The sequence below is a fragment of the Sylvia atricapilla genome, chromosome 5 (assembly GCF_009819655.1).
Source record: "Sylvia atricapilla isolate bSylAtr1 chromosome 5, bSylAtr1.pri, whole genome shotgun sequence".
Classification (NCBI taxonomy): Eukaryota; Metazoa; Chordata; class Aves; order Passeriformes; family Sylviidae; genus Sylvia; species Sylvia atricapilla.
This window is the reverse complement of record NC_089144.1, coordinates 42,883,902-42,897,600: the sequence shown is the minus strand read 5'-3', so window position 1 is coordinate 42,897,600 and position 13,699 is coordinate 42,883,902.

The window sequence follows — 13,699 nt, the reverse complement described above, 5'->3', positions numbered from 1 at the left end:
TATGAAAGACTTTCACTTTCTTCAAATCAACATTTATTTTGAAATAGATTCATTCAAAGTGAAATTATTTGAATGTTAATAATTACATATTAAAAAGAAGGAGAATGCATTCATTCAAATAATGTGGTCAACTAAATTTTCCTCTTAAAAAGGTCTTATGGAAAACATCTATATCTGTAAGTGTGTTCAAATTTGTGTTGAATTTAATTATACAGCTCCACATCTTCTTGAAGAAGGACATAAAGTGTCTTGAAATTGTGAATAATTTACAAGTGCTAACAACAGTGACACTAATTCTCAATGACAAAATTGCTAACCCATGTAATTTTTTTATGATCTATGATTTTGCAGTTTAGTCTTTAAAAAAAGAATTGAACATGTTGTTGTCACGTACACAGCATAACATTAAAACCAAACATCAGTTTAGGAAAAGTTTTCATTTCTATTAAATTCAAGAGGCTTTGGACTGATGTCTAAACTCTAGTGGCTCTGGGCACAGAACAACAGCCAGAGGTAAAGCCTGCTCAAGGTATTTTAAGAGGAGGGCAGGCAAAACTATATGCTATTGTCTCAAGTATACTGATTAAATTAGCCAGCCTGTGGGAGAAAAATTTCTTGGATTTGTGTTCATAAGGGGATGAATGGTTTGTTTTCACAGCAGAAGCTGCCCTTTCTGCTAAGTCCCTGCCTTGCCCTAACAATGGCCATGTCATTGCAGAGGTACCTGACCATCAGGAATGGTAACAACAGAAAGCGTTCTCCAGAGATGTGGCACAGGCAAAGTAGGACGGGACAGTTCCTGAAGGGCTTTATCTTCCATTGTCACCTATCTGTAAAGCTTAAGATTTTGTAAAGTATTGAATGACACAAAAGAAAGAGAAACGAAAAAGAGATGTAGATGGTGGTGCTAGCTGGCATTGTGTTTATGGACGGTAGAAGACAGAATTGATTGAAAAATCAGTAAGAATTTAGGTAGTTAAATGGAAATAAAATTTTACCTGTGAAGTTGCACACATGAAAAGACATGCTTTCATCAGTGTTTGGGTAGAGCAGTGAGGAAAAACATAGGTGAGCAAGCCTTCATTTTTACCATTTTATATTGTTTTTGAAAACTGATGTAGGGAGGAGTTAAAAGAGTCTGTTCTTTGATCCAAAACAGTTAACAGAGAAAACAAAGACTAAAATGAAAGAACTGTGTGAGACCCCCTCAGAACTGTGTGAGACTCCCTCATTTAGGGTTAAGTCCCATTTGCTCCTTATTGTAATATTTTTCATCTATTTTGTATTATATTTCTTTGTGTGTGGACATATTGAAGTGATCTTTATTAATCTCATTTGAACATGTTATTTTCACACTCACATTCTGTCAATTTTCCTTAGCTCTTCATCACTGAACACATTTTTCCTAGAGACATGTATTTATACTTACATGTATTAAACAATTTTTATCCATTTGCACTTTTTACAATATTTAAAAATCTGTCACGAGGTATATTTTTTTGCAAAAAAAATTCACCAAATATATTTGTGTTACACTGCTCAAATCTCCAGGTTCACTCTTCACCTCTTTCAGCCATTTGGAATTAATAGAAGTTACATTTATACTTTCCATTATGCACCTCACCTTTCCAACAATGGGATATATTGCAATTTTACAATACACAAAACTCAACTCAGATAGTGCCCAAAGCTGCAATCCTGTCTCAATCCTTTACAATTTTTTCTTCATCACTTCATTCAGATTTGTAAAGGGAGCACCATCTCTTTGCAACAGACTACCAAAGGATAAAATCATCCACTGACAGAGGCTTAGAATAAACATTTCAGGACTGAAATCCACTCATCTATAAACAGAAATGACATGGTTGACATTTGCTGAAAAAATAAGCAGAGATTATCTTTTCATAGTGGCAGGAGGCTAAAAAAGGGTTGAAAGACTGGGCTGAGTTCTTTTCTTCAGAGAGTTTTCTTCTTCCTAGTAATGTATCGTAATCATGATCTTTATGTGTAAAGGCAACTAATGAACAGTCGTAATTCAGACCACATGAAGACAAACATAAAGAAGTTAAGCAACTAGATATACCTTCATGAAGAAACAAGAATCTTCCACTACCTTCATCTGGAGGGACAGAAATTTTAGAGATCTTTGTCTATAACAGTATCAGATTTATTGACTTTAGAAGTTCAGAGTTGTCAGTGCTTATAAATACCTTAATAGACTCTATGCTTTCTTTGGGGGACAATATACCTAAGGTGTAAGTCACATTCAGTAATATAAATCATTATTATTATTATTATTATTATTATTATCATCATCATCATTATTATCATCATCATCATTATTATCATTATCATCATCATCATCATTGGCATGCCTTTATTGGGTCTTTTTAAAATAAATAAATAACAATATTTCAGGGAAATAGTGAAATAGAAAATGTATAATTCAGGAAATCAAATGTGGAATTAAAGAGAAAAGAGAAAAGCATGCCTAAAAGCTTGAAAATTTCCAAATTAAGCTGGAAGAAAATCTAGCATGAAGAGGCAGTGAAGGATGAAGACCAAAAGAGAACACGTACAAATGACCCTTTAAAACTCCATTCCCACTGGATTAGAAAATACAATTCTAATGCTGCCTTGTTAAGAGAATGTAACTTGCTCATAAGCCACAAGAGTACTGTGATCTACGCTGGTCTAGGGTTACCAGTTTTAACAGCAGTTTCGAGGACATAGATAATATAGATGAACAACACCTAAAATGAAAATGTAACACACTCCAGTACAATGTTCCTCTTCTGTGAGAGATCTTTACTTCTTTAGTCAGAATAAAACCTGTCTTTCTGGAAAGAAAAACCTAACCTGAGAGTTAACTAGTGGATTTATTTTCCACAATGAAATCCCAAGTATAAATCACTCTTTATTTCCTGAATATGGCTGGTTTCCAAAGAATTTTCCAAGCATGTGTTTCACTTTGCTCCTGTGACATCTGCTGTCTGGGTAGGGATGCAGATGATCAGTGCTGGTTGCTGCCTCCCCAAATTCCCGCAGCAACAGAATTCCCCTGGGAACTTCCTCACAGGAAAGCCTGGATCTGACATGCTCCTCCTCTCCTCCACATGTTTTAACCCCAAGGCTAAACTTAAATCAGGCAATGCAGGTCCAGCACGGAAACGTTGGCTGTAGGAGGTTTTACAACAGCAGATCTTCAAAGAAAATAATCCTGTGAAACAACATCCAGCTGTTCTATACTCAAAATGCAATACGTAATAAATAAATACGTGCTAAAAGCAAGCAAACTGAACTCAGAGAACTGGAGTAGTCAACATAATATTTTCTATAAGTAATAATAACATACTCTAATTCTCTTTATTATGCTTCATTATTCTACTCATCTTTCTGGTTTTGTCACTGACCAAAAAAGTAAATGTAATGCTAAGTTTCATGTTGTAATTAGTCTGCTTCCTTCCACTCCAATTTGTCAGCAATAATCCTCCTGTGTGTGACAGGCAGATAGAAATCTTTTAGGATTTTATTCTTCCCTAATCCTTCAAGCAGACATTTTTGTGTCTTCTCACTGTTCTTCATCTATTGTGTCCAGTTCCTCTTTCCTTCATCAAAGAAAATTCAGTATTTCAGCGGGGGAAAACACATTCAGTTCACTCATGTCAATCTCTCCAAATTTTTTGTATGTGTTTTGCAAAAACTGAAGCCCACGTCTGCCAGCAGACAGCAGCTGTCAGCAAACCAAAGCAAATCACTTTTCATTGAGTCTGAAGGAATTCAAGCCTTTTTTCCCCTTGTTCCCTCTTCTTCCTGCCAAAGATTACACAAAACAAAATCTTCTTCTCCAAAAAGCAAACAATCAGATTGGCTTTTGAGAATGGATTGGAGCTTTATCATCATCTCCTTTGCTCATATAAAACCAGATGCTGTGTTCGGCTGTTTCTGAGACTGGCCCATACACTGCAACTGTGACACATAAAAAGCCACAAGTGGATAGCTGTGAGGTCTGCACTGGGTTATCTCACTGTTCAGCTTGTGCATAAGTGGTTATATGTTTGGATGAACCAGTGTTGCAAACCTGGCTAAACGCTGCTGTAGAAACTCTGAAGCCATGCTCAGGATGTCAAGCCCAAGAAAACAGACCCAGCTACTGGGATGAAAAGATTCCTGCTGGCTTCATGTGGATGCAGGTCTGCTCCGTGTGAATACAGGCTTCAAGGCTTGAGCTAAAACACAGGTGACATCACACAGGCTGCACCTATCCTGCATTACAATCCAGTTTTTAAAGTTATTAGAAATGCCTCTGCCTGAATTAAGGTACAAACGAGACCATATGCCAAAGGTGTTTATGTTTCCCTAGACCTGAGAAGATTGAACAATGGTGTCTTATCTCAAATTTCCTTAGTTGGCTTAACTCACAGTCCAAAGTTCCAGACAGGCATCATCAAAGAGTGGTGGGCTTCAGTGGTTGTAGCTTTTTTGTAGAGTTTTTTTTTTTATAATGGGTAGAAGTCCTTCATAACAATGTTTAAGGCATGAACCATTTCAGTCTCTGACACCCAGTGAACATGAAACATCTCTATGTTTCTTTCAAGATCACAACCTGTATTGATGCAAACTCAAGATATACCATGCCATTTTTACTCTTCGTGATTTAGCTGTGTTAGGCCCTCATGGCCCTAGTTAGACTTACAGTTCTGTGCCAGGAGCTACAAAAACATATAATTTGGAGATGGGCTCATGAGTACACTGAGACTGAGGGGTAAACCCTGTCCTCCATCTAAGAAGTCCATAAAAAGTACAAGCATGTAAATATCACTGTCCCAATTAAAAAAAGATGTGAGGCAGTACTAGAGTTCAAACTGTCTTGTGAGCAGGGTTTGATTGAAAAAAAAATTAGTTAGGAGCCTGCATGTGTATGAAACACCACAGAATAAATCACAAAGGAGCAGAAATGTAGCACATGGCTGATCAAAATGTGAAGCAGTCCCTTACTAAGGAAACATAAAGAATATTGGAATAAAAGGGACTTGACTTGAAGCAAAGAGGTCTATTGCTGATTTTCGTTGCATTCAGAAAATCAGGACTTTTGTTCACTCTTGGTAAGTAGATATGATTCTTCCTAAGCTGCCTGAGACGTAATCAGCTTTTCTTTTCAGTTGAAAGCAACATGAGGAGCCCTGGAACACGGCGAGTTGCTCAGGCCAAAAACATGAATGTAAAAAAGACATAACATGTCCTGATAGAATTAATGCTGAAGTGGCAATAGAGGCATTATGAGGGCTGCTGTCTCACTTGCTCAATTTGTATCTATGATTTAGGTATTTTGCTTTCACTCAAACCTTCAACACTGGATGTATAATTGGAATTAGTTAGGATTAAACCTATGTTATTAGAGAAGACATGCATGACCTTTCTTAATAATACATACTGAAGGCTCACTATAGCATGCAGGTATTAGAGGCTGAAAATAATTTTTATGAGTTTGCCATTTTAGCATCCGTGGTGCGATTTGCTCCCATGATGGAGGCCATCCTCACCATGCAATTACACTACACTTCTGTCATCTTAAAGGTCCTTACTTCTGTTGTCAGACCTTCTGAACAACCAGACTGTAAGTCCAGGTTTCTGTGCAGTCATGAGAGCAAATGTTTATGGAAAATCTAATGCACTGCTTTCTTTGTGAGATGCTTCTGCCCTAGCATTTATCTAACACAGGGTAAGGCAAAAAAGAGGGATGAGGCTGCAGGACCACTTCTTTTCTGGGAATGTCTTTGAAGGCTACCTTTTTCTGCATGTGTGTTCCTGATAAGTAGAAAATGCAAGACAATGGGTGCATGTGGGAATAGCAGCTTCTGACTCAAATAAACTTTACATGAAATATTCAAGAACAGAAACATTGCTTGGTAGGAGGCATAATACTTTGCTTTTGCATTTGAAGCGTATTTCTATATGTCTATATTTATTTTTGTGGCTAAGGAGTAGATGCACCCAAAGCACTTTTATTTTAATTGATATTCAAGTGATATTGCTGATTTTTTTATATCTAATAATGAATTAATTACATAACACATAACAATAATAATACCTTAGTTTAATGTTGATTCAAGAAAACCTCAGTGGGAAGCTTAAGTTTCTTGTTCCACCTCACTGCCTCATTGCAATAGAATTGTACCATCATTTCTATTCTGTTCATAAGGCTTGTATAAAACATCCCTTAATTGTTTTCTGGTAAACTATTTAGGGATAAGTGGCTGCAAAACAAGTTTTTATCATGCTATAAAAAAAAAATCTGAAAAACAAGCAGAAATGTTAGAAGTGTTTGACTCTTGGAACTCTAAATCCATTTGTTAATGATGAATTCAGTCTAAACATCAAGAAATAGTCATGATAGTGTTTTATACAAAATCATACCATGGCTTCCCTTCAGTACAGCAATGCATAATTTCTTGAAGGTTTTCTGAGAATAAAAACTTGTACATAATAGTCTAATGGTGGCCTTAAAACTTTCCTGGGAAATGGTGTTCTTTATACATTTACTCATTCATAGATGAAAAATGCAGACTCTGTAACATTATTGTCTTCAAAGCATAATGCAGCAGCCCTAGTCTAATAAAGAGGGGGAAAGTACTTATCTTTTCTGGTCAAAATAGTCTCTTTGGATGAGCTTTCTTCCCTGCTGCTGCTTTCACTGTCCTGCTCTTGAAGGACATGGTGCTGTGCCCCAGTTGCTCCTCAGTGACCATTTCAGTGATCACAGTATCTACACGATTGCCTCTGATCTATATTAAATTTCTTCCTCTAATCTCTTTTTTCTCTTTAACAATGTCTGTTCAAAGAAAAATTTTTGCTGGGAAGTAGAAGACAAATATATTTCCTCTTTATTTATTCTTATTAAAGAAATTTTTGCCTTGCCTTGCCTTGCTTTGCCTTGCCTTGCTTTGCCTCTTGTCTCTTGCCTTTTCTTCCTTTTCTTTTTTCTTCTGTTCATAAAATGCCCACTCCTTCTCTACCTTTCTGTGTTTTTTTGGCAAAGCTGCAAAAAGTAAAACACAATGCTTTGAAAATTAATTCAAATTTTGTTGTTGACTTCAATAAAACTATTGACTTGCATGATGTTTTTCCTTGACCTGCAATAAAAGGTTTCTCAATTACAAAATCTCATATTCTGGAACAATGTGTTGGGGTAAAGTTTGGATCCAAACATATTATTTAGCCTGTATTAAAAATGTGTGAAGAACATATCTGGATGAATACAATACCCGTGAAATACAGACTTCAACAGTAAGACAATAATATTTCATCTACTCTTTGCCAGTCCAGCTTTCGTAAATGCATTCATGTATGTTTTTTGACTCAACCCTTAAGAGTTAATTTTGGAAGCCTGATGCTGCCAAGACCACAGAGACAGTGTTTGAGAACTCATCTTTCTTATTCTGTTCATAACGGAAAGTCCATACTGCTTGCTTATTCCAAGTCCTTGGTAAATTTCATTAACGCTGTTTTCTTTTCTGAATATTACATGATCTGGGACTCAATGCGCTTAATAGGTAGAAGCAGCAAAAAAATTCACCAGTAAAAAATGAGCAAATGTAGTGACTTATTTTTGATGAAAAATTATGATCTGCTTGGGAGGTGCAGAATTAAGATTTTAATTTTAAAGCAAAAGATATGGAAAATCCCCCAGTGCTGGCTCTCTCTCTAATCTCATTTGCCAGAATGATCCCTAGGGTGGTCACACAAACACTTTTGCTGTGGTTTGTTGTATAACAGATATAAATTTGGAGAGGATATTGCAAGACTTTTGAATTTGATTTGTTTATATTGCATTCATTTCTGTACTTTGGAGACTAACTTTGCACTCTTCATGTGATTTTCTCAGTGAAGATCAGAAGTACAAGACTTTTTATGCTGCTGGCAGAATTACAGTATAGATCTTCTAAACATTTTGCTGCATACGTTAAAAACTTGATCAATAAACCTAGCTTGCACTAGTGTGTTACAATGTTATTTCTTTAGAATTTCTTTTGGCAATCTTTAGTTGATTTAATGTAATTCAGTCAGTATCCATACAGATGCATCATCATGCTGAAAGAGACACCACTGTCACCAGCAGGCAGTGCTGCATCTTAGCATTAAGTTTTTATACTGCTTTATGTAATGTTTTTGCGTAGTCTTTAGTTAAATCTAAGACCTGGAGGAAAGTGAGGGCTGTGCATGCTATTTGTATGCTGGTAACCACGAAGAACACCCAGAAGAAAGTGGAAGTAATGTTGTTCGCCAATGTTGTTATTTGCAGTGAATCTCTTGGTTACTGTAAGTATGTGTGGCAGTCAATGAAAGGAGTTCTTAATTGCACAGGACAGAATTCACTGCTCATGTTAAGTGAGCCATGGCAGGCTGAGGCTGTTTGCTGTCCATGGATGGTGAACAGAGTAGGAAGCATGCATGCCTAAGAGCTTTTTTTGGATGATGTTTTATCAACAGATTGACTGGGTGCAAGGTGGTTCTTCCAAACACCTTTCTGGGTGAAGACCAGTTTTCCTGAAAGTACCCCAGAAGGAATCATGAGAGGGAAGATGCTGTCCAATGTGTCACTGTGCGTTCTTTATCAACATCAAAACAATAATAAGGGTTTTTTCTGACACACTATGGCAAGAAAGTGATAAATACAGCAGACTCTATGTCTGACTGGAGCTGGTGGTCCTGAGAGGGAACTAACTCTCAAGTCTAGTTCAGTGATAGCACTGACAAAAAGCCCCTTTATAGACCAATTTGCAGGGAAATGAAGATAATATGCTTGAGACAGCACCCAAAAAAGCCCACAATTAGAAATATAAAGACTGGAGTAAAATCGAGGAGTTTCTTAAAGGTATCAGGTTGTAATTCCCACTACAAGGACAACTCCTTCATATCAACATATGATTTTAAGAAGGGATTGTCACGAAGTGGCTAAGCAAATCTAACCTTTTTTATTATTATTTTCAACCTCAGAAAGGACAATCATAGTCACAAATTTCATAACAATACATCCTAGGACCTTAATATTCCACTTTTTTATATTTTTTTAACCGCCCTATATACTTTGAGCCTTACTCTCTCCCTTATGTCAAGTAGATACAGCTTGCTTCTCCCAGCCACAATGCCTTTTTCTAGCTCTCTATGCCTTTGTTCTTTTCCATGCAACATTTCCCATGTCTTTTTTTGCCATCTTACTGAAACTTTGTTTCAGATGGTTTTTATTCTCCTCTTATTCCACTCTTATTCATTCTTGTTTCCTCTCTTTGACAACATGTGTCTCAAAATGAAAGACAAATTAAACTGAATAAATACAAACCAACTTACAGAATAATTTACTCTTTTGTTCAGAAAAATGATAGAACTTTGAAATCTGATAACCAGAAATCCTTTAGGAACTGTCAATATTAGGAAACAGAAACAACTTTTACAAATGCCTAAAACTCTTCTTCCTAATTTTGTGTGGTTGGGAAAGAAAATGCTAAACACAGACACATTTTCATCTATAAAGAAAAATTGTCATTTGTCCAGAACTGAACATTGCCCATTCTGGGCATTAAGCCAGGATGATTTAGTGAGAAGGGAGAGAGGAGCCTGCATTTGGAGAGGCAATGAGGAAATGCTTCTCTGACAGGTTGATTTAAAGGAATGGCAGCTGTGTGAAAGTGCTGAGGGAAGACTCATACATTACATTTTAAGGGAGTTTACTGGGCACCCAATGGAGACAGACATGAGGGGGTGATAAAAGCAAAAGCCTATGTAAAATGTAATTGCAGGCCCCTGAAATTTTGAGAGCATGTACATCTGGGGTGATGATCTTTTTCCTCTGTGGCTTAATACATCTTATATACTGAGGAGGAAACCTCCATGTAGCTTCCAGGGAGGCTGCACTGCCACACCCCTCTTTATGTGTCTCAGGATGAAGGAGACTGAATAGCTTTCCAGTTCAGACAAGAATATAGAAGCTTTGATACATGATCAGAGTTTAATGATCATAAAAATATCCAAATCGGATTCCAACAGGTTTGAGTTCAACATTTTGCACAGCTCAGTAGATGATTCATTAAAAATTAATGCATAAAATGTGTTGTCTCTTCTGCCACAGTGTTGCTGTGAGCCCGTGTATGAATGACCTGTCACAGATGGTGGAGCTGTTCTAGACGGCAGACTGAGGGCTTCCATCTTCATGCTCCAAAGTGCAGCATTTCTGAACACACATGGACTGCTTTAGTTTGTCATCCCATTAAGCTTCAGTTCAGATTGTGCTCACAGACAAGCTGCATGTGGGAAGCTGATGGAAGGACTTTGGTAGGTAGAGTTTTAAGATGATTTAAAGATGAGTCATACGGTGGATTTGATAGATTGAGTTTCAGGTATGTTTTTGGCACATGACTAAATGAAGGAGGGTAGTCACAGTACAGGTAGAGGGAAACCCTGGATGTCACATCAGTCAGTGTCCACTTCCCATGAACAAGGACCTGTTAGTGTGAGTTTAGAGGTATGTCTTGTTGGCACCTTCCTGCCCCATCTTTCATTTATTCTCCTGCTCTCCTACGAGACCTAATGCTCTGTCATTGCATCCAACAGCCATGACAAGTCCCAGAGTAGTTTCTTTCTCTGGGGACTGTCTGTGTGTTGAACTTCACATCTCTCTAAGCCAAAGAATTTTTCAAGAAGACACAAGTCAATTTCTGATACTTTTTTTCAGAGATTAAAATTCCTCGCTTTCAGCTACAGGCTAAAGATGTCTCTCCTAAAGCTACTTCCCTTCATCCTAGACATTTGTGAACAATTTATTAAAAATATTATTTTCTGCATGACAGAACATTTTAATACACAGAGTCTACAATACTTTAAATTCACTGAATTTCATTATCTTCATGCACAATATCTTATCTAGAAATTTTCCTCAGTAAATATAATTAGCATGTAGTTGGTGCAGTAAGTCTGGAAGGAAAAGGTCTTATGCAGCTTTGGGAGAGTTTTGAGTCACTGCTATTTTATATCCCTGTGAGAAAATACTGTAACGCATGTAAGTCTCTATCCCAAACCATAAGTAGGTTAATAGCATTTTGCCTTTCCACATTCCTCCATGGACTTGGTTGATATGACATTCCGCATTTTTTGTCTTAAATCATTGCATAATGGTGAAAGGTGCTGTTCAAAGCTTCTTTATTTCACCCTACTTTTATGCAGTGAATCAATAACTCCTGCAAATAATTTTGTCCTGCAAATGAACTGGGTAAAGTAAAATATATTTGTGTGACACTGAGGTGCAAAGATAACATGGAAAGGCTTTGTATATTTATTGTTACAATTCAAACAAAATAAATTTGTAAATAAAATTAAATATAAAGAGATAGAGAAAAAGACGTAGAACAAACAAAAGCTTCAGGATAAAATATTTCATTTGGAATAGGCAGCACAAGCCTTGAGTTGTGAGGGAAATATTTATTAGACCATAGAAAAAGAAATTTGAGAGAAACTATAAGTCATGTAAAGTCATTAGAGGTAACTGCTGTGGATATTGGAGATGTTGGAGAGAAAAAACTTGTTTTAGCAATGCAGTTCTAAACAGAGAAGCATGCTGTGAGCACCTTCTAAAAGAACAATGTAAAAGAGCTGGAGCAAATAAATGGCTGATTTTAAATGTCCACTTAACCTCCCTGAAAGACCTGAAGCACCTGGAATGATTTTGTATGGGAAGTGAGGAATTTCTAAAAAAATTATTTTCCCCGAATTACAACTAGTATCTATGTACTTTATTTAGACAGAAGGAACGAAAGAAAAGAGCTGGTGAGACGTGGAGAGAAAAAGGAAATCTGGACCAAAGGAGCAACATGACCCACTATTCAGAATCTGGCATTTAGATTTCATTAGTACATAATATATGAACTTTAATATGGCCAAATATAAAACTCTCATTTTACAGTGTATTATATAAGAACAGAGGTTGAAAAGCCATTGCAGATGAAACATTGGAATTTTTTCCACTAGTCAAATGATATTATTTGTGTAAGGGAGACTTTCCCCATTTAAAATGGGATGGTATGGGTGAGGGCTGACATCCATACTGCTCATTCATTGGCAAGGGCTAATATGGATCCACCACTTCTGTATTCTGTCTTCAAACTCTGCTGGGTACTCTGGCCAAGTACCTGTCTTAAATTATCTCATATTTGATTTATTTCTCTATCATTAAAAGCTATTTGAGTAAAAGCTATTCGATGTTCAATATGTAAATTTCCTAAAGCAGTGCATTTTTGTGTGTTAAAATTTGAAGCAATTTCCACTTATTACACGTAGCAATATTGATTGAATTATGAAGTAGTCTATGGCTATTGTGAGGAACAATATGGAAATGAGCTGTGTTATTGTTGTATTTTAATTTAATATGTAATTCAAATTACCAGCAGCATTGTGATTTTAGTTTTCATATTGTTTTGGGAGCAATGCAAACAACAGATAACATAAAAATGAGATGGTTTGGAAAAGAGTCATCTGAATCTGGTTGTAGTTAAGTAAAGCTGGGAACATCCTGACATTCTACACAGCCAGATGTGGAAAATATACTTCAAAGTCTTCAAGACAAACCTAATGGCATACAAGATTAATGGGTGCTGTTCCTGAAGGACATAAAGGGCCTTATAATCTTGGAATCTGTGAAAACAAGGCATATATGTGAAGTACAAAGTGATATTTTCTAAATAATCTGGATGAGATTAAATTTCTTATCTATCGCTGAATAAATGCTTTAAGAGAGGCTCTTCAATTAGTGTTTTCATTTATTTAATTTAGCAATCCTTTAACACTGACTTCATCTTTTACTTAGGTCATTGTGTTTAAGTTCCACCAAAGTAAACTAATTAAAAATAAGTGTTTTAAAAATTTTAATTTAAATATTTATAAATTTCCACTATTTGAAGTTAATGCACGTGAACATTAATTTCCATTCACTGGTGTAGGAAAAAACTAGACAGCAAAAAAAATTAATTTAAAATCTAAATTGCATTAAAATTTAAAATTAAACAATTCTTCAACTTTCAGCAACTAATGCAAATGAAGTGGGTTTTTTTCTCAAGTCAGGCTATCACTTAAAAAGAAGTATATTTGGGAAAAAAATTATAACTTACTTTATATTGCATCCTGATACCAAAATTAAGTTTAATAGAATTTCTTATATGGATTATTTTGCATTTCTCAGCTATTATTTGATTTAAAATTCTGGCATACAGTAGGATATTCACCATGGCCTAATATAATATAACTGCATACCTTAAACAAAGGTGTCTTTTCCTTCAGTTTTCATATTTAGGGTCCCTTATCTCTGCTTCTTTTATGATATAGAGCAACCCCAGCCAGAAATGAGTACACAATAGTCCTTGTTACAAGGAACAACATGAAGAGGCACAGACACACTTCACAACAAGTCTGCCCAGAGAGGCTGTTGACATCAAACTTTTAGCATTTCACACTTTCCCCCTTTTTTTCCCTTTAAAGAGAGGAGAGGAAAAGAAAGCAAAAAAAACCCAACCAAAACACAAAACCCCAATAACCACAACTCATACCCAGTCAGTTCTACTTTATTCAATAAAATAGAGGAGCAGGTGACTTGAAGAATTGGTAACAAGATATGAAGATTTTTATCTCCATGTGAATGATTTGAACACAGCTTAGG